The sequence below is a fragment of the Mytilus galloprovincialis genome, chromosome 10 (genome assembly GCF_965363235.1).
Source record: "Mytilus galloprovincialis chromosome 10, xbMytGall1.hap1.1, whole genome shotgun sequence".
NCBI lineage: Eukaryota > Metazoa > Mollusca > Bivalvia > Mytilida > Mytilidae > Mytilus > Mytilus galloprovincialis.
In genome coordinates this window covers 20,355,928-20,379,013 of record NC_134847.1, presented here as the reverse complement: position 1 = coordinate 20,379,013, position 23,086 = coordinate 20,355,928, and the positions used below count along the sequence as shown (strand labels likewise).

At 32.6% G+C, this 23,086-nt stretch overlaps 1 pseudogene; it reads right to left on the bottom strand.

Annotated features, from left to right (window-relative positions):
• Window positions 1-3,488: 3,488 nt before the first annotated feature.
• On the bottom strand, window positions 3,489-16,961 carry LOC143048891 (uncharacterized; annotated as a pseudogene).
• Window positions 16,962-23,086: the final 6,125 nt, after the last annotated feature.

Here is a 23,086-nt window from a genome sequence, read left to right as displayed (position 1 = left end):
TTTCTTCAATCTATTTACTTTCAATATTTACTGCTGGGTTAGGTCTATTTGAATTCGCCCTGTAGCTTAACTTCTTAAGAGTTAATCTTTGCGGCATTCCAATCGATTTATTTAGAATGTCCCCCCTGAACTACTCCGATGTAGCTGCATATGACGAGTCTTTTGTAGACGAAACGCGCGTCTGACGTAAATACAAAATTTAATCCTGGTATCTATGATGAGTTTATTAACATATACGGATAGTTTACGTGTTGCAGAGATTTATACAGAATTTTTTCTTTACCATAGATATTGTAATTGCTAAAACTTAACACACATTAAAAAAATCAGTGTTTTAGTGTTTACAAAGGGATTAATATTTTGACAATAGGTTTCCCTATGCCAGACTTGGGGTCAATTACATTCGAATGTAATTAATTAAATTACAAATGACATTGCAAAAATAATCAATTACATTAATTACACATTACACAGATTTTGAAATGCACAGAGCCACGTAATATGTACCAAATAAACACGAAAAGTCACACGTAAAAAGCACACCAGCAAATAAGAAAGATAATATAAAAACATTGACGGGATGTATAAGTACCGAGCCACGTCATATGGGTATTCCTGAAAACACACCAAACAGTAAAAATAATATTAATAGAACAAAGACAAATAAAAGAACAATATAACACGTAAATATAGAAATAAATAGATAGCAGACTCGTGCATTTGGATTTTTCTAAGTCTGTTTAGTTTTATATTATAGATTAAAAATATATGTCAATCATCGTTTTATATTTGTATTAGAATGATTTTTTCGTAGATCGAATCAGTCAATTAAATGATTAACCTTTGTTTCATTTTTTTTATCGCACAATGCATGCGGTACCCATCTCTAGCCAAGTGGTTAAACTAAAGGATTCGATGAAGTATTTACTTGCAATTGAATAATTCATCATCAATGGGGTTTTTTGGGGGGTAAAATATTTATTCAAAGTATCATAATTACTATAAGCATTGTAGACTCAACTTTTAAAAATAATGAAATTGTGTTAAAAATCTTGAAAATTTACATATAGAAATTCCGCTTTGAGTCACCACATCAAACAAGACCCAATACGCTCGGAAAACATAGTAAAGTGTGTAAATACAAAATGATAGAATTTGTTCATACTATGCCAAAACGTAGTTTTTATTGATATATGTTCATAAATATAATAAAAATTATAGGTCACCGTGCATTTTCATTATCTACAGGTTGTGACAAAATGACACATTTTGTATAGATAATGCAGGAAAAGGCATCGTTTTGTGATTAGCAGCTAAACTCAATGATAGAATTATAAAATAAAATACGAGAAGATAGCTTTTAGAAAATGCTTTGAGATCAAAAGAAAAGATAGGGTCACTGTGCGTTTTGTTTTTCTGGCTAAAAACAAAATAGCAAAATTCCATGTAGATTCTTCAGAAAATGCACTATTTCAGAGTAACCTCCTCTTAAAATGCCAATTTAATGTAATATTTTTCTTTTAAATACAAATTCACAACTGCATTCCTTCATCAAATTTTGCTAACTTGATTGAAAATCTTGACCTTAGGTTCTCTGCTTTTTACAATCTAAGATGGCGAAAGACCCCCATACCGCATTAAAAAATTAAAGTTTAATCTTTCTAAAAATTATGACCAGAGTGCTCTTAAAAGGTGAAACACATTTCGGAATCGATATCAACTATATAAAAGTATAGTTTTAAAAAAATACCCGTACTTAAAATGAAATAAGACAAATAAGTTAATACTAGAATGCATCCTCAATTTGATATCCTTCTAAGAATAAAACATGAATGCGTTTCCGCTATTTTTCTATGGGGTCATTACAATGAACTGGCTTCACAGTATCCTAAAACAACACAACCAAGTTAACCAAGGTCACGTTTCACAATACACTTAGATGCGATATACATATAAAATAATTTTATACACAACATATAAATGCATTGTAAGATGTGACCTACTGTGCTATGAAAAAAAATGAAAAAGCTAGTGACGTCACATACACTTTAAATGGTTTAATTTTTGCAAAATTAATTCTGTATCCGGATTTAAGCGCATGATTGTTGAAGAAACTTTCATAATTCAACATAGCATGTATTCGTCTTTCTAATACTGACGAACTTGAGATAGGTACAACAACTGTGTCGATTTTTCAGAAAGAAAGTTAAATCACAAAAATACTCAGAGGAAAATCGGAAAGACCCTAATCACATGGCAAAATCAAATGACAAAACACATCAAAAACGAATTGACAAGAACTGTCATATTCTTGACTTGGTAAAGGTTATTTCAAATGTAGGAAATGGTGGATTAAACCTGGTTTTATAGGGCTAAACCTCCCACGTTGTACGACAGTCTCGTCAAATTCCGTTATATTTACAATGATGCGTGAACTAAACAGACATAATAAATAAAAGAGTCAAAATATGGGTACAGCAGTCATCATCGTGTTACAATTTTAAAAGGAAATGCATTGCTTCAGAAAAAAAGAGTTTCTATCCTTGTCTATCGTAATTTTTTTTTAATTTGAAAGAAATGCCGGTTTTTTTTTGTAACTGTAGAGATTCGCATCGATTCTAAATGAAAAAAATATAAAAGTATCTTTAATTAACATTTGTCCTTAAACATGCACATTTAGAGAAAAAACTAAGAGACTTATTGCACGTAACACATGCACTTGAAAGTACATGTAATAATAGAAAAAAACAATATGTTATATCATGCTATTTTAATCATATTATCTACTGCAAAATCCGACCAATTTCCCTTAAATTCATTTCACACTGGGACACTTTAAAATAGTCTTCAAAACATTTGATTTTTTTAATCATTGGCATTACATGAAATAAGTTTCAAGAGATGATTTCCATGTTGGCATGATGACATTGATAAAATAATTAGGTTTAGTATATTTTTTATATTTTTCATATTTTGTACATATATTTCATAGATTGTATCATTTTGAATTGTTGTCTTTGTTTAGATATTCATCATATTGTTGTATCATTTTGAGTAGTTGCCTTTGTTTAGATTTTCTTTATAACGTTATCAAATTTGTAGGACTCTGTGAAAAGATCATTATTTTGTTTGTATTATGTCAAAAAGACCACAAATTCAAAACCCCTCTACATTCAACCATTTTTTGAAGTTAACTGCTACTTTAAATAAGTACTGTTTTTTCAAACATCTTAGATATGTATATTTTAGTGTGCATTAATCTTCAATTTTTAATACAACATCATGGAGAATTGAAATTAGACTAAAAATGGTCTACATATATTTGTCCTTCACTTAAAGATTCATTTCTGCAAATCTGTTTGTTATGACATAAAAGGCATCCGAAATGTTTTTGACTATTTTATTTATATTTAAATTACTTTTGGTGTTTTTCACCTTTAAGACGCAAATTTTTATATCTGTTATGGTTTTCATCACTATTTCTCAAGTGCCAGAAGAAATTATATATGCACACATATATGCAATGTAAGCTAAGCGTCGTCACAAATTTATTAATTAGCATTTTCCCCATGGCATTTCATGGAAGTCGCAGTAGAAACTGAGAAATATATTTTTATCACTTCTGGAAAAATCTTTCCCTTTTCCAGACTTATACAGTAGTCTAGTTACCTCTCCGACATCTTCACCGTACATCTTAGGTTTTTCTTCAGTCAGATTTATCACCCCAGAACATGTTTATACTGATTTGAATAAGACATATACGAATGACAATATGGGCGACAAATCAGACCATGTGAGTCGTAAGCAGATATATAAGAAATGCTAGAATTAAGTTTCGGATTTTTTACAGCAACGAAGGCAACAGATTCTGATACAGGGAGTCTGGAATCAACTATCGTGTAATCTATATACTTTCCATTGTATGACATACCGTCAATCTGAACATATACTTTGTCTGCCCCAGACCCAGACGTAAAACTATGAGAATATGCTGCTTGCTGTTCTTCATCTGTATAATTCAAATACTTGTTATATGAATATACATCAACTCCATCTACAATATTTTTATTCTTTATCACTTTTGTGCTAAAGAGTAACCCAATTGGACGTCGATGGACAATTTTAACTGGTATAAAAACCCAACACTTAATATCAGGCTCGCCATCCAGTAAAAAGGAGATTTGCATAGAAGAATCCATGTTTGTTATGTGAGATGTTCGCTTTTTCTGATTTGATCTCCTGGAACTTATCGATCTTTTTGTTCTTCCATCTTTTCTGACTGCTTTTTCCTCTGTGAAAGGTTCGTACACAAGCCAATCACCTGTTGATCTGCTTTTACGTGATGTTTTGTTTCTGCTGGAGTCATTAATTGTAGTTGAAAATTGTTCTTTTATTCCAAGACTTTTTATATTTTTTACAGTCGATCTTAGTCCTTTTATCCGTGCTCTGTTTGTAGCAGAACAAAGTCCACTGAACCAGTCGCCACATCTAAGATAGGGGTATCGGTTTCTACATTGACGAAATGTTGTTGGACTTCTTTCATATCTACAGAAAAGAGTAATAAGTCTACAGTAATAAAATTCAATGGCGTAAATACCCCCTTACTTCTAGTTGGACAAATAAATGTCATAAGAGTCATGGCTCAAAAACATTCAATGGACCAAAAGGCAAACAGCATAATACAAAACACTAAATAGCAAACTTAGTAACACAACCCCAACAATAACCAGTGGTGAACTCAAGTGCACCGGAAAAATAAACAGATACTGCTCTATGCAAGCCTGATAGATGATTACTGCACGAAAATTTGAAAATTGAAATAATGTAGTAAAATTTTCAAACCGATCCTCATTGATAATATTTAGATGTTAATCGTAAAACTAACTGTAGCTGTGGTACCTTAGTTTCAAGTTCATGAATGCGATTACAGTTTTTTCCGTCCAAAAACATAAACGATATGAACCAAAACGCAAAGTTTAAGGATAATGTTACATATAGCTTGTTTTCATTCTTATTCAGAAGCCTCCGTATGCACGAAGTCTGACTTTCATGTATAAAGGAACAAGAGAAATACTTTGGGTTCCGTTAGAAATGATAACCAGAACTTTTTGTTTTATCATGTTGTTTATTACATGACGTGCAGAGTATTCCCTTTCACAAACAGTATGAGCGTATCTCCTTTGCTTGTATATATTTTCTTGCTTAAGTTTTATTCTTGGTACAAAAATAGTGAAGCAGTTCCTAAATGGAAGCAGCGCCACTGCAATTGTTTTTACGACAAAAAATACACTTATGTTAGTTTTTCCGTATATGTTTTAGAAATATAAGAGAAGTTGAGCTGTTTTGTTTTAAGAAAAATTAATTTCATTATAATAACACAACGTGAACATATTTCACTTACCATCTGTTACCATGCATAACTTTTTGTTTTATATGTAGTATATAGAAAACATGGAAACATATCATCACTTTTTCGATGGCTATTTTCCATATTTTTTATTACAATTACAAATAATGTACAAGTAAATGTAGTAACATAAAAGCATGTTTTTCGACCGAAATTCAAAATTCACCGTAGGGTATTTAGTATTTTATGATATTGAGATCAAACCATTTATTTGTTTATACTCGATTCAAACATTTTCTTTTTCGAAAAAGCAAAACTTGGTTTTTAAGCTATTTGACATCCTGTATCTATACGTTCTCCTAAACAATGAAACTGTTTCAAAATAGTTCTATCATAATGTTATTGTGAGTCTCCATCCCAATTTAAGGGGTATTTTGAAGAAGAAAAAAAAGTCAGTTTTACCCAGCAAACCATGTATTTTGCTAAATAAATCGGAAATTATTTTTTAAGCACTACCCCTATTCTTCATTTGTTACTATTTTTTGAAAATTACACGCCTGTAATATTGATCTTTTAGACGATTCTAAAAAAAAATTCCATGTGTAATTGTGGTAAACAGGGTTAAAAAAGAAAGGTTGTGAAAGAAAAATTTTAAATTGTCCAGAAGTTCTTTAGAGTTTTTTCCGAATCCACATATGGTTAATACCACTACGCGAGTAAACAGTTTCATAGTACTAGTATTTATGAAACCCCTTAATAACTGCGGCCAGATTTTTTTGTCAATCAAATGGACAATTCATTAGTAAAACATGTAAATGAGCCGGCAATGTACCGTTGATTTTACGGAATTTTGTAAAACTTACATATTACACATGTAAGTTATCATATTTGATGTTAAATGTTATGTTCATTGACGCCATGAAGGATTTATGATTCGCCAGAATGTCAAATGATATGTTTTTGTATGTTGGTTACTTGCGTGCTGATTTATTCCTAATTCCTTTACACTCATAGTAGTACGATGTATACACAAAACTATACTATTAGAAGCTTTCTCCGCAGAAACACCCATATTTATCGTAAAAAAATATATACATTTCGTAGTTTCTTTGTCACTGAAGACGGGATTTGGTCGATCATTTACACAGTTTTTCAACTTACGAATTCTACAATTTATACGAAACCTAATCGTTTTGACACATTCTGACAATGTGTCTAGTTTAACATCTTCTATTTATCCCATGCTCTGGCGTAGTCCTCAATGGATTCTATAATTATTTTGATGCTATGGTTCCAATTGATGTGTAGATGTTCTGAAATTCGGACCATGATATATCACCTGTCGGAAGTTTTCATGCTGAACTATGTTTAGATCCCCAGTAATATCATAACCAGATGTTATGTAAATAAGCCTGGTAGGAATCCGTATTACAGCATACAACCAAACATAAATAGTCATTGATATTGCACACTGAAGGATTATTATAAAGTGGGAGTCCGATAGTTCTTTCAATCATCCGTCCGTCAAACCTTTGTGTGTTAAACAACACTTGGGCTTTGCCCTATTTTATATCCTGTATCGGAAAGTTTTCCTAAAATAACTTTGCTAATTTTTGCTTACCAAACATAGTTCACGGGTATTCAGTGCAAGCTCTGCTCACAGTCTTTTGTATTTTTGTTACTATTTTTTAAAATTACACACCCGTAGTATTGATCAGTATAATCATTACTATACCCCTCAATATTCCTCTTCCCAGTTTCTAGGTTGTCCATAATTCGGTTTGGTGCCTGAGACGGCGGAGCACGCTGATCAAATGGATAGTCCGTCTCAGGATCGACAGTTTGTCTTTGTCGGAACTGCTCCCAAACATAGTCTATAAAGCAGTGATGCAGAAAAAATACTGGGTCTGATGGAGCGGTATTTACGCCAAGCATTGAACCACCAACCCAAACGTGTACACTACCAAAAGAAATAACGTTACAAAAAGTTACAATACAGTACATAATGCTTCGACATGGGGATAGTTATGCCTCATACTCTTTATATAGACGCCTTATGTTATAAAGTTTCCGTCTGACATATGACCATTGTCCTTGACCTCATTGTCATGGTTAAATGACCACTTGGGAAACAAAGTTAAGATTTTTTGTAATTGTTATTTTTTTCTTAATTTAGATAAAAGGATTATTAGATATAGGAAGATGTGGTATGAGTACCTATGAGACTAATCTCCATCCAAGTAATAGTTTATAAAAGTAAACCATTATAGGTCAATGTACGGCCTTCAAAAACGGAGCCTTGGATCACACCGAACAGCATGCTATAAAGGGCCCCAATCGTGTAGACAATGTTAGTAATGACAAATATGTTTGAATGGCAAAGCTTGACAAATTTCTAATATTCTCAATTACTAGCTCTGTTCACGTTTGTTAATCAATTCAGTAACACAAAATCTTAAAATGAAAAGATATTAGGTGTTGAAATTATCAGCACACTTAACTGGAGAAATCAAATTGACCAAGTTTGTGCTAATATATCATTCAGATATACCTTCTTTCTACAATAAAGAAACTTTTAGATAAAAATACAAGGAAAACATATTACAATGGGAATATTCCACCCCTAATTGACTACTGCTGTTTTATTTGGGATAAATTTAAAAATGAAGGGATAATAACAATTTTATAGCTAAAAAAAAAGACAACAATATTAATTCTAAATGCAGATCCTTTATCCCACTCAGTCCCCTTATTTAAAGAACTTGGGTTGATGAAAGTTGAAAATAGAATAAAATACCACAAATATTCAATTCTATAAAAATGTTTGCGTATAGTATATTTGTGTCGTTTGTGTTTGACACGGGTGGCAATTTTGAAGCGGAAAAAATCATTTAAGTTAAGTTCAAGTATTAAATTATTTTTTTGAGAATTGTTAGAACCAAATAATGTATTGCACGGATGGAACCTTAACTTAATCTATTTCCAGCGAACAGAAACAGACGTTTCCAGTTCTCTGTTTTTCCAATCAACTCTCCCTTTATATATATATATATAAGCAAGTTCAGGATAAAAACCTACCTTTGACGATTTTTTTCCAGTATGAAGTATGTAGAAATGAATTCCTATCATGAAATTCTACCAAATGCCAGCTCTTTATTTGAAAATTTAATGGTTTTAAAACTATGTTTTCATTAAAAATATAATGTGTCGCTCGGGCTGTCAGGAGCAGATGCATTAACAATAAAGATATTAGATTTGCATATGATTAGGCCTTTATCTGATACCATAATAGGAATTCATAAATCATACTTTTTATCCTGACACTTCAATATTCGCCTTAACATCTGCAACACGAGAAATAGGGAAGATTTTTGAGAACCTAGAGCACTGAAAACGTCTACTAATGCCTGCTGGAAATAGATTATGTCACGGTTCCTTCCGTGCAATACATTTTTTGGTACTAACAAATCGCAAAATAAAAGTTTTTATACTTTCAAAATAGGCAGACCGTGTCAAACATAGTCGACACCACGCATGTTGCGTTCTTCACGGTAGGATTACATACATTGTTGCATGGTCGATTTTGTGTGTTACACATGTATGGCATTTATGACAATAATGAATTTTAATATGACAAATAAAATACAAAAGAAAAAGAACGGAAGACAAAATATCTTTACTTCATATTGCTATAAAGAAATGCTTGTAAACAGACAGAACGTAAATTAATCTCTAATTCACATAAGGTCAAACAATACGTCATAACAATGCAACTACAATACACATTCTCAGGAAACAAAAGTTCATAAAACACTAACCAACAATAATACCTAAATATAATCCCGCAGTAGACGGATCTTTAAAGCGATATTTGTATAGTATACAAATACAGGCTAGCGATATCTGATGGCTGTTGGGCTGGTAATGTATGATGACACCCAATAACAGGATAAAGGCTTAAATGTTTACTAGAAAGTAAAAAAAGGCTTGATGGGGTATTTATGATGTTGATAACAATTAGAACGAATGAATATTGTTCATATGCTTATTTGACAGAGAATAAGGGCAACAAAATTAAAACATGTAAGATATGACGAAATGAAATTATATAACAGAAAAACGTCCAGTATTAAGAGCTTCCGCTTATTATTTTCTAACTTTTGATAAAAGAGATTACATAAGTCATCAACGATAAAAATCACAGAATGTTATTTCTTCATTAAAAGGTATCTGCTGTTGATAATGTACACTGCCACTCAAAATACACGAACGGTTTGGATTGTGTGGTTTTTTAAACAAAATACATAAATTTATCTTTTTCAAATTAAAAATCAATTTAATTAAAAAGTAAATTTTGGGATGAAATTGTGTAAATTTTCTCATACGTACGCATTATGGTAGTTTTCGAGACCATATATGCCAGTTGCCCAAGGTGACAATATATCAATATTTCTTCTTCTGGATAGCACATTTATTATACCCCTTGGTGATATCATTGAACCAAATACTCCACCATTTCTTTCTAAGTATGCACCATAACGCTGTCGCCAGAATCTAAATGGTCCATTTGATACCACACCTCTGTGATCGCCCATGAAACTAGTGTCCCAAAAATTTGATTCCTTTGGGTCATACAAGTTATAATCCAATCTGCTATTAAAGAATGGCAAGGTAACCCGATTATCAATTTCCTGTAGAGCCGCTTCAAATCTGAAATATTTAGAACAACTTAAGTGACCAATTGTCAGACACCTTGAACCCCATACCAAAAGGAGATGCAAAATTGCGTCCCCAGCTTGGAATGAACTGGTTGTTCACTAATGCATTTTTTATTATACGGATCACCTTTAAATTAGTTCTTAAATTTTGATTCTATTGAATATGAAAATGTAATACAATGAACATCAGGGATAGATTCTGATCTCTAGCAAAGAGAGGTGCAATTGTCCAAAATGTTAAAATTTATCCTGAACCTACAAATGTAGTGATTCAGCAGAACAGAGGAGCGTATGTTCCTCTGAATCAGCCAAATAGTAAATAAAGGCAACAGTAGTATACCGCTGTTCAAAAGTCACATGAAACTGTCATGCGTCTGATGGGCTTTTCTGGATTATCTATAACTAGTGTATACTTTTGTAAATATAACTTTTGCATAAGTGGTTTTTTTTCGAAGAAGGGAGAATAAGTAGTGAATACTACTTCTAATGAAAGGTTGTTTCAATATCCGTCAATCATAATGGATTTTAGACCGAAAGGTACTTCCAAATACTATACATTTTCTTCCTTTCAATATTTTGACCCTTGAATTACCGTATATTGTGAATTGAAGTGATTTGACTCGGGACGTTTAAAAGCTACTTTCTCTTAATCATAGTTTCCATATTATAAAAGTATATTTATGTCTCTAAGGTCGACCAGGGTATTGGACTACAAATCTCAACCTTAACTGGAAAAGGAGACCAAGTTAGGGACAGCAAAAATGTTTTGCAACAGGCACCGTATGAACCACTGACATAATGTGCAAGTACAAGTAGGATGATTGCAGGATAAAACTTTCGTCAGAAACACGAGGAATAATTATAGCTAAACAAAACACGAATTCACAACTATTACAGATATTTGCAAAGTTACAGATATTTGCAAAGTTAATGGAGGACAAAGACTAGATGGCGAGGGAAAAGATGGCCATTGCTCACCTTTTTACTTGAAGACCTACACTCATGTTCGAGTACATTTTCGTTTTAGCAATAAATGCATATGAGTAATACAAAGAAACGTATTTTATACACTCATTTACTTACATTTTGAGATATTCCCGATGCCATGATGGAAAGTTTGGTCCAGAATGCGCCGACTCAAGAGCCCTTCCATCATGTGCACTAGCTAAACCATCATATCTGTTGGTTGATCCGATCTATTCAATGAATGATATAACTTTATTTAAATAGCGAACCAAAAATTGTATAATTAGGTTTCTGACAATCCCTTTAATTAAAATAAAAGCATGGGGTCGTTGTTTAATTGTGTGTTCAAATCCAGCTAAAAGTCACAAACAAGAGTGCATAATAGCAATGAATACCTACCATTTGTTAAGGTTGTCAACTCTAAAGAAAGACTAATTATAAAAAAGAAGATATTAACAACTAAAGGTCAAATCGCATAGTCAGCTATAAAAGGCCCCGAAATAACAAATGTTAAACAATTCAAACGAGAAAACTTATGGCATAATTTATGTACTATAAATGAACGAAAAACAAATATGTAACACATCAACAAACGACAACTGGGGACTTGGGACAGGCACATAGATACAAACTGTGGCGGGGTTAACATATTAGCGGGATAACACCCTCGCCTTACCTGGGACAGTGATGTGACAGTACAACATAAGAACGAACCATACGAATCAGTGGAAAAAGACTTAAAGGGAAATTCCGCGATTTTTTACTTATCATCTAATTATGTTCATCTTAACATAAAAAACACATTTGCAAAGTTTTAAATTTATATTCCTTCTAATAACGGAAAAAATCAAGTATTTGTCACTTTTTTGGTTGAATTCTCGAGTGGATCCTGACGTTTTAGCCCGATTTGTTGAATTCTGGGAAAAAATAAAATCTGTTTAACTCTTATAGCTTATCGACAATATAAGTAATTAAAAGCGCACAGCTGACGAATGGTCGTAGTTATTAACCACAATATAAGAATGAACGAAAATGAATATGCATATACCGTTTTGTATTGATTGAATTAAGCTCCTATGAAATTATCTCTAGTAAATGTTTTCGAATAAATTTCATTAATTATTGTTGAGATTTTTTTCATAAAATATTTATTGAACATTTTTACTGATATTGAACTGAAAATATTTCAGTTCTATTTACCGTTATTGTTTTGATAATCATTTCAATGCAACTAATGTGTGAGCAGAGTGTGTATATTATTTTGTAAAGGTCACTGTATATTTCTCGGCTTGAGGTCAATTCGTTTACCTTGTAGCTATTTAGCCGCAGGTGTGAGTTCAAGCGTACACAGGTATGAATGTTGTTATTTGGAAAGGATAAACAGAAAGGATTAGAAAGAGTATGCTGTATTTAATACACTAAGATTTAATACACGATGAGAATAAAGATACAATAATTAAATTGTGTAAATTAATTGAAAATAAAATTCAGATTCATAATTCCGAAGGTGTATAAAAATAAAAGGAAACAATTTTGGATTACTTTCTTAGCGGCAATTGGCGTAAAGATTCAAATATGAAGTAAAAAATAGTAGTTTTAATCTTTAATAAAAACTAAATGCAATATTTTCCAATTTGATATACCATTGCACATCTGTTTGATATCATTGACTTTACCGGAATTTCTGCACTTGTATTCAAATCTGGCTGTGTTTAATGCTCATCAAACTATCGCAATTTTAAAGTTTTTAATTAAAAAAAATACAACATACAACATGCATGATTTTGTTTTTAGTTTCTTTTTAACATTTCATTCTTACATAATTAAATTCATTTGACAATCATTTACACGAACTTTTTGTGAAAAGAATACCAATGATCTAAGCTAAGGAATTATTTTTTTGGAGGATTTTTGTACATTTAAAAAAAAAAAATTCTATGATAATATTTGTGCAATGTTGAACATGATAGCCGTCATTAATCCAAATAAGTAATTCAGTAGTTGTAATAAAACTTATATTTTAGTCATGCATAACTGATATTGACGAATTTAGAATAGTTCGTCCATACATCGTTGTTCTTGAAACAATCATTATTAGTATACATGTAAGTTTCCTGACGTATAAGCGCCATTGAGGATGAGCTCTAGAGAAAGCAGACTAGTAGCGTTTCGTTAGTTTGTTTGTTGGGAAAGGAGAGGAAATGCAACCACTTGTACAGATAAACGACAGAATTACCATACAAGCATTTATAGTCAACACAACCAGAAAGAGTTCCCATCGTTGGACGGGGAATATGAAGGCTTCCAAGAATGAACAAGTGACATGTCTAACTCTGAACAGTTAGAAAACGGACTATCTACATCGACCGCTTGTTCTTGATATTTGAAACTGCATGAATATATACGTATACGTTTATGATAGTGATGAGTTCTTGCGTCTGACAAAAACTAAATTCCTTCATGGTTATATCTTGCCATACGTTTATATTGGTTTGTAAGGTGATTACTCAAAATCGTTATTTGAAGATGTAGATTCATTTCAATACAGAAATTTCGTCTATATATTAAGTTTCACAAGTGTATACCACGGAGAAGCTCTGAAGGTACATTACTCCCATTTAGTTTGGATGTGAACCATCGATGTTTACAGCAATATCAAAGAATGAGATGATGATGGTAGAAAGAACTATGGGCGTCATGTGGCAAATATTACATGCATATCGGACCATGAGTTGTCAATCTGTATGAAAAGATTTACAATACAACCATATTATTGAGAAGGAATGTTTACATGCTATACTCTCGTACTAGTATTACAGGGTTCTTGTGGCGTCCACCTTAGACACACATCTTTTTAACGATGTTTAAAAAAAAGACAGAACCAATTTAATGTCATATTTCCCTTGAATACCAAGAAAGAAAATAAATCCCGAAATTAATTTGAAACTTTGATACTCAATAGTTTCCCAGCAAAATATTCACATTCCTTGGGGATAATTAGTGTTCGTCCAGTGGCATATATAACAATTGTGATGACGAATTCCTTCCTTTGTTCGAGAACAATCTTATTGAAATATAAATCTGTGATTTTACCACAACTTCGATGAACCAAAGCAAATTATACATCGACCTGTATTTAAATCAAATTGATTCTCTTCTTCTTCTTTTTCTTCTGGTATACAATAGTCTATCGACATTCGATGATTACATACTGTTGGCATACGTGGACTAGTCTATTTACAAAACTTTTACCCCAATTTATTCAAAATATATGTTTTTTTCTTATGTTCAATGTATACATGTATATATTTTAAATTGCGCGATAGTTCCGTAACTTTCTACCCAGTCGTATAAACGAATCGTCGACAAGTGCGTACATTTTTTTAAATCAATATTTCTGGTATGTTCCAATCTGTCCTTCACTATTGACAATGAGTATATATTACATTTTCCCAAATTCACCCTTGGAGAAAATATTTAAATAGATTTTAATTTCGTCAAATCTCATTTTTTGGGGTATTATTTATATTTTTATGAATAATATTCTTTACACCAGAAATGTTATTTATAAACAAGCGTATGAGTTTAGTAATGACAAGTAAGACAGAGTTGTATATTATACATCTGATGGTTCAAAATGGAAAGTTATAAGTTATCCGCCGTGTACACTGATCAATACCTGCAGAGGTGAAACGATGCATGAACTTGCAAGCCCGACAGGAAATCGCTTGAATACCTGGACGTGTCACCTCACACCCCTCACAATACCTTTGAAAGTAATACCTTTAGCCATGCTGGTGATCAGATGAGGGAAGATCAGAATTTATTTGATAAAGTTAATTACTTTAAAGAATTATGAACAAATTAGATTTTCGAAAACAATTTTCACGGAACACTTATTTATGATTTCAACTTTGACTTTTTACCTAATTCCAATATCAACAGTTTAAAAACAACAGACCATGGTTATTTAAAAAAAATAGAATATTTTCCGTATCAAGTTAGTTAGTCGGATAAAACAACCGTACGATTGACAAGATATCGACACGCAATTACGACTACATTGGTTACTGTAGTTTTGGTTCTTTGTGGTTTATAGACATATCGTTGTTATTAATCGGGAAAGAAGACAAAATGGCCGAACGCAGAGAATTGATACTCTTAATTTAAAATCGATGGTGATCGCTTATCTAGCGGAATAAAACTTTAATAACTATGAATTTGAGCATTTTTATACTGAATGAACATAATATCAATTTTTGATTTTTTTGCGAAGTTTCCCTTTAACTCATCAGATAGATACACATTGAAGTGCATCTAACAAAAACACAGAGTGGACGTGACCTATATAGAGAATGTTACTTTTTTACGATTTTAACAAATTGCAATCTAAGTTTCTGTTGACTTGAGTGTCACTAATAATCTAAGTGATTTTCCTTATTCTTATTCCTTAGTGAATTTTAGCGAAAATAACGCTTGGCCATCGATAACACTGTAGCACGAAATGCAATCTATCGATACCCTCCCTAAGGTTCGAGTCGTAGCATCTACCCATTTAGTTTTAGTACGATGCCTTAAAATGATTGACAAGGTTTCTGATATTACGAAAACAATTCCATGTAGATATCAACAATGTGCTCATGCTACTGAGATATCGTGACACCAATTCGCCTTGCACTATGCCATGCGCACTAGAGCACTCAACCACCGAGGCTCGACAAAATAAAGCATCGATGGCCGAGTGTTACCTTTCCTCATCCGTTTTTATATAGCGTCGTAACACAGAACATGATATATAAGACATAAGCCAAGCAAATTTAATAAGACGGCATCAAGTCACAGTAACACATAAAACATAACAAGGTTAATTTTTTTTAAAAAGGGTCTGATGCATTAATAGATAATCTACACACTGTGGATATGCCTTTTAAGTTATATATAATCTTACTCAAAAGCGACTAAGCAATTGAATTTAAAAAAAAAAACATATCTGCAAAAAATGAAAGAAAGATTGCACAATGGAAAAAGTGATTTCAAAAAGCTCCGCGATACATTTGTAAAATAATCTTACTCTTCGTTCTTTTAATTGTTGAACAGCTCAAATAAATCTTCTCCGTTGTGCATCTGTAAGTGTTCTGATTTCCCGTCTCATTCTTCTGACTGCTTGTCTTTTTATTCGAATGCTGTATTCTTGTCCTCTGACCTTTCGACCAAGCGATTGTAACCAGTTGATTGTGTCAGGATCAATCAGTCCTGGCGGTTGATAGCGTTCTTACCAGGTTTCTGCAAGACAATTATTTACACATGTGTATAAAATGAGGTCGCCTGGAATTATGGTTATCGAACCCGCTTTTTCGCTAAAACATTTACACAATATTTCTGGCATATCATTTTCTGTCATCATGCTGAACAGAGAACTTACGAAAGGGATTAAGTAAAAACGGCTTCCATACCGAACCTATAAATTATAACACACAGATATTATCATAACAAAGATAGATTCCAGCATTACTCGCATGTCAATTTTAAAAGAGTCTGTCAAAAGAATAAATGATAAGAGAACCTCTCATTGCAGACATAGCCGATCCTTTTCATTGCAGAAATGTGAGAATATTAGACATGCCAGAGTATATACCTCTCATTGCAGACATGTCAGAGCATGTACCTCTCATTGCAGACATGCCAGAGTATATACCTCTCATTGCAGACATGTAAGAGAATATACCTCTTATTGCAGACATGCTAGAGTATATACCCATCATTGCAGACATGCCAGAGTGTATACATTTTGTACCTCTCATTGCAGACATGCCAGAGTGTATACCTCTCATTGCTGACATGTCAGAGCATATACCTCTCATTGCAGACATGTCAGAGCATATACCTCTCATTGCAAACATGCCAGAGTATATAACCATCATTGCAGACATGCCAGAGTATATACCTCTCATTGCAGACATGTCAGAGCATATACCTCTCATCACAGATATGCCAGAGTATATACCCATCATTGCAGACATGTCAGAGTATATACCCCTCATTGCAGACATGTCAGAGCATATACCTCTCATTACAGACATGTCAGAGCATATACCTCTCATTACATATATGCCAGAGTATATACCCCTCATTGCAGACATGTCAGAGTATATACCCCTCATTGCAGACATGTCAGAGCATATACTCCTCTTTTCCTTCCACTGTAGACATTTCACCCAGAAGTAAATGTTGTCTTTTGGCCACGAGCATCACTGAAGAGACATGTATTGTCGAAATGCGCATCTGGTGCAAGAAAATTGGTACCGTAAATGTTATTGTCATTTTCATTTTAATGAATTCATAAGTGATTCTTAAGCACATTTTAAGAGTGTTTGAAATAATGGTTTACTTTTACAAATTGTGACTTTAATGGAGAGTTGTCTTATTGGAACTCATGTCACATCTTCTTATATCTTTCAAGAATTATCCTCTTCTAACCCAATGGAAAATTTAGTTCTCAGAATATCTTTATTGTCAATCAATCCATCAGTCATCAGTGGTTTCTAGTTTTATCTATATGCATGAGTTTTCCCTTCCTTGTTTGATATATAAAATTCACACGATTACATTCTACTTACTAAATTTTCAGTTGAAATATTGATTATGAATTATTTGTCGTTGTGTACCTTTTGGAATCTTCAGTGAGCTATGATAAAAATTCTACGCTTATTCTAAATAGAAATGGCTATAATAATTAAAACTTCTTAGATGCATGTTCATGTATTATTTTTGGCAAATATGAACATATTTGAATGTATCTAAACTTGTGTAATAGCATAAATTGGAACCATAAACTAATTTTGGACCGAATATCCGCGATCAGAAGAAAACAAATAACTCAAGAACAATAGAAAAGTTGCTCTTCTTGTGAAAAAATCGAGAATATCAATACTTAATCAAAGTAATAGACTGATAATTAGAGATTTTAACGTCAAGAAAAAAGAATACCATGTCTGATGACGTTACATAGAAAGAACACATCCTTTTACAAATCATTCGGAAGGAATGATTGCATATGTCTGCATATCATTTTTTTTTAAATTATTAGAGAAACAGATTCCAACACCAATCATGTGCAATACAAAACATGTAATATAACCCAAATGAAAACCGATTAACAAATTAGAACTTCACCTTTTCATGTATCTCATTTGGTGCCGAAGTTTTCAAAGTTTTCCTCTCCAAGATGTAGTTTGGGCTACTGTGGATACATTAATATTCGTTGGATACAAAATTCCGTGGATTTCGTGCGTACAGGGGAACAACGAATTAAAATGTTCAATGAATTACAAGTTTTCTACAGAAAACTATGCAGACTTTCCAAAACCACGAAATCAAATATCCACGAATATGCAAGTTTTCATCAATCCATGAAAATTGATACCAACGAAAATAAGTCAATCCACAGTATAGTACATATGACTGCACAGTCTCTGTTGCTATTTGTTTTTTACCATTGTCAACTCTTAAAAATTCTTGAATTATACCAGTTTAAATTGCAGGGTACTATTCATTTGGGATGTACAAGTACGTAGCCACGTTCAATTAATTAACCTTGTCAAAATTCATTATTTGTTTTAACCATTACCAAACTGCTATTTATTTGGGATGTTTAAATACGCAGCATCTGTTGTCATTACTCTACTATTATCAAATTTGAAATATTATACCAGCTTTGATCGGTCAACGCTGTTCATTGTGATTGCGTTTCCACGCAGTCATTGTTGTGACATCTTAAAAAGTTATCAAAGGTACCAGGATTATAATTTGACTGTCGTCACCTTTGAAATTTAAGAATTTTACCAGTTCATATTGCACATTACTATTTTTTTCAGGCAGTCGTCTGATCTGGCAAACTTGTTTAATTATGCAGGAAAAATCCTACTGAAATCCAAATTGAAGACAATAACAATAACAAAAAATAGTAGCATTCACAGCGGTTTTAGAAGTCGTGTAAAATGTTCAATGAAAAAAAATACCGAACTGCAAGGAAAAAATCTAAATGGAAAGTCCATCATCAAATGACAATATCAAAACTCAAACAAATGAAACGTATGGAAAAAATAATCCTGACTTGGTGCAGGCATTTCCCTGTATAGAAAATGGTTGAATAAACCTTGTTTTATGGCTAGCTAAACCTCTCTTTTGTATGACAGTCGACTAAAACTTCATTTTTATTGAGTACAATATGTAAACAAAACAAACAGACATAAAAAGTAAGTGTACTTTGTAAACACGTTAAGCATTGGGACAGGAAGACGAATGCGTTACACATTATTTGTTTCTTAATAGTTGTTGATGACTTGATGTTGCTCCTGTGTGGGATTTTTTAATTCAAATATCCGGATCTACCCCGTTTGATTTCCATTTAAGGTTATATTTATTACAAGATCAACAGACACCTCTATAGCATGAAAGATTAATTTCTAGATGAGTTATGTCTTACTGTAAGTGAATAGGTCCTCGTAAGCGCCTACAAACGGACGTTCATAAGGAACTTTTTCTTTTCTTCGATTTTGGTAGCCATAATTTTAATAAATGGGAATTAATTATAAAGTTGTATTAGAAGTTTACTCATATGTGATATAGGAGTACAAATATCCAAGCTTACTCGAGGAAGGAAACTACGTCGAATTATATCTTACACAATTTAAATTCATATTGATTTTTACGGATTAACATGCAAAATCTCTTATTCCTAGAATAAAAAACCAGAAGTCAGAAGTACACAGTCCTGATATTTCATTTTGGTATAACACAAATAATCAAAAGGCTTGTTTCACAACATAAATAAGCGTCAATCTTTCCAAAACAGAATTAGTAAAACTAAGTTCTTGCGACGTGTACCTCTTCCAAATAAGTTGCAACCGATAAGAGTTCATATGAAAACATGACCATCTTTTTTTGAATAAAGAACGCCTAAATTATATATATATATTAGCGGAAAATAAAGTTAAAAGATAGTGCTAACTTCTTATCTTTATTCATAAGAAGATCCTGTATGAAGTCAGCCTCATAATAATCAAAGAACAACACGGCAAGAAGAGAGGCACAATTGGTTCCCATAAGAATACCGACAGTCTGTCAATAAAACACGTCCTCCAAACGTAACAAATATGTTGTCAATCAAGAAATCAAGCATCTTTATAATGTAATTTTCAGAGAATTTTTGTTTGAATCAGAGTGATTCTTTCCAAAGTAGGATTTATCCCTCCCTAACACAAGATACTTGTATCTACGTTGGCCATTCTTCTTCCTAAAACAAATCAATACCAATTCTTTCAATTTGTCTTTTAGTTCGGAATGGGGAATACTTGTGCAATTGTAGAAAAGTCAAATCTTTTAATACTATTGCAAGGTGAAAGAGTCATAGATTGAATGTACTCACATAGATCGGCGGATTTTTTTAGTATCCACATCTGATTCACGCCACCTCTAGAATAGTCAGTTTCACAATAACTTTGAAGCCCGGCTTTGATAGCTGATAAAATAGATGTTAATAATTTAGAAAGAGGTTTAGTGGAGGTGTACTTTGAAGACACAGTATTACACCGTTTTTTAAGGACACTTATGTAGTTTATGTATCCAATACAGTGATGGAAGATCCATATCTTCATCTTTGGTTGAAATTCCCAAGGAACATAGAACATACTACCTATGATTCTCCAGGATTACCTCTTTGGTAAGTGACGGGAGTGTATATGCTGAGTTTTCAAATGAATTATCAATAACTAATTGATTTATAAAGAAGTTGTAAATTATGAGACTAAAAATAACATAATAGAATCTGTTATTCCCCGAAAATCATTTCAAACAAGGGATATAGCTTTCCAATTTTTTTCCAAAATTTACAATATGACAGCGTCGTGTATGTATAAACTAACTCATGGTATAAAAGCGTTCCTAAATTCTACATGCATAAAGATATCCAAAAAAAAACCTGCAAAACTTTTGTAACATCTATGTCTTCAAGAACAATAAATAACACTGATTAACTTCATGTCTAATGGATATGTGTACAATTGTTGAAAAAACTTTTTTGATTTCATGGCGGATTTATAATTGTATCTGTCAACGAATAAAATTGTGAAACACTTATGCCCAGGTCACACCTTAACGGATTAAGCAAACGGACGCCGAATGGAAAACCCTTTTTTCAATCAATTCATGTCCATTATACGTCTGGTCATTTTTTTTTCATGTCCGTTCAGCGTCCGTTTTATCGTTCTCTCCGGTGGAAACTTGTGAGCATGTTCATATCTTTGAACAGAAGTTAAACGGATGAAGTGTTCGTTGTAAATCCGGTAGATGTCCGTTTTATACGGTATATGTCCGTTTCGTTTCCGTTTTGTTTCCGTTACTTTTCCGTTAGTCATCTGTTACTTGTCCTGTAGACCAATTCACCAACGGACTTGTACCGGACGTATAATGAAAAAAAAAACCGAATGGTGAACGGATTTGAAACGGACTTGTATCGGACGTATAACGGATAAAACGGATAGTGAACGGATGTGAAACGGATAAATGCAAATTGAAAATTCGCATTAAAAATGCCAATTGTGGTATGTTAGTTTTCTTGAGTGTCATATATGCTTATTATTTATGATTGATCTCAAAGTAAGAGCACGTATTCACTATCAAGCAGCTCTTATTCATACCAGACACTACCCATCTGTGTCATTTTGAAGAATAAACCCAAATCAGTTACATGGAAACTTTTTTAATATTCAAAAACGGTCAGGTGTCCGTTTTATGCGGTACTCGTCCGTTGGATGACCGTTCGAAATCCGACGTTCTGTCCGGTATGTTTCCGTTTCTCGTACGTCACATATCATCTGTGTGTCCGTTATACATACGTTGCGCGTCCGTTTTATTTGTCAGTAAACAAACGGGCTCCAAACGGATTTCAATTTTGTCAACAGAAAACTTTTTTGTTCATCCGTTCGGCGTCCGTTCGAGCTATCCGGTAAGACGTGACAACAGCTTACGTCTAAAAGCCATATGAAACAGATAAACAAAACATCGCCCCCAATCTAAAAGGCAATTTTCGAAACTGTAAATGAAACATAATAAATATTACAATATAAACAGAGTTACGGAAGTCTGAAATAAAAAAAAATGCGTTGCAATATAATAATTCTTATTTATTTCATATTTATATTCATAGTTATCTTAGTTATGCATTTTCTGTTTAATACGATTTTTATTTTTTCATTGTTCAGATTTCACTCGGCTACAGGAAATATCAAAACAAATGTTAATACCAAAGAAAAACAAATTACACTATAGCTATTGGTTTCATGGATTTAAAATTTCAATAAATGATACAAAGAAAATAACGAAACGTGTTCCAAACATATACGAGAGGAAAACGAAAGAATACACTTTATAAAAGACTTAACAGAAAATAAAAAAATAAGCAGATGTGGTATGATTGCCAATAAGACAGCTATCTACCAAAGTACAAATTAGTGGATGTTATAAATATAGACAACGTAACAGTCGTCAACAACGAAAAAACTTATACTGTATAGTCGATTAGAAAATGTCCGGACATAAAAAAATTGAGAAAAGTAAAGGTCTAATTTATAATATTTAAACAATTTACGAAAAACAATCACGGCAGACATGAACCAACAACAACCACTGAACTATAGACTCCTGATTTGGAACAGGCACCTGTATAGAGTAATTAAACATGTTTGTGAGCGTTCAATCTCCCCTAACTGTTACAGTGGTGATACAGTACAAAGTAAGAAAAAACTATAAAAATCAGTTAAAAAGAGGGCATTAGTCATCAGCAACAACAACAAAAAAAACCACATCTGCCAGGGAATTCATACATCCCTATCAACAAGTAAGACACAGATTACAGCTCTGAGAGTATTCGCAGTTACTGACAGCTAGTTGAAAGTCAACTACTGAAAAAATGAAGTACAGTTGTCTAAGACTAGAAGCTCGATACAGAGCATTTAACCTCAGACATTGGTATGAAAATAAGAAGTTTTGTTTGATA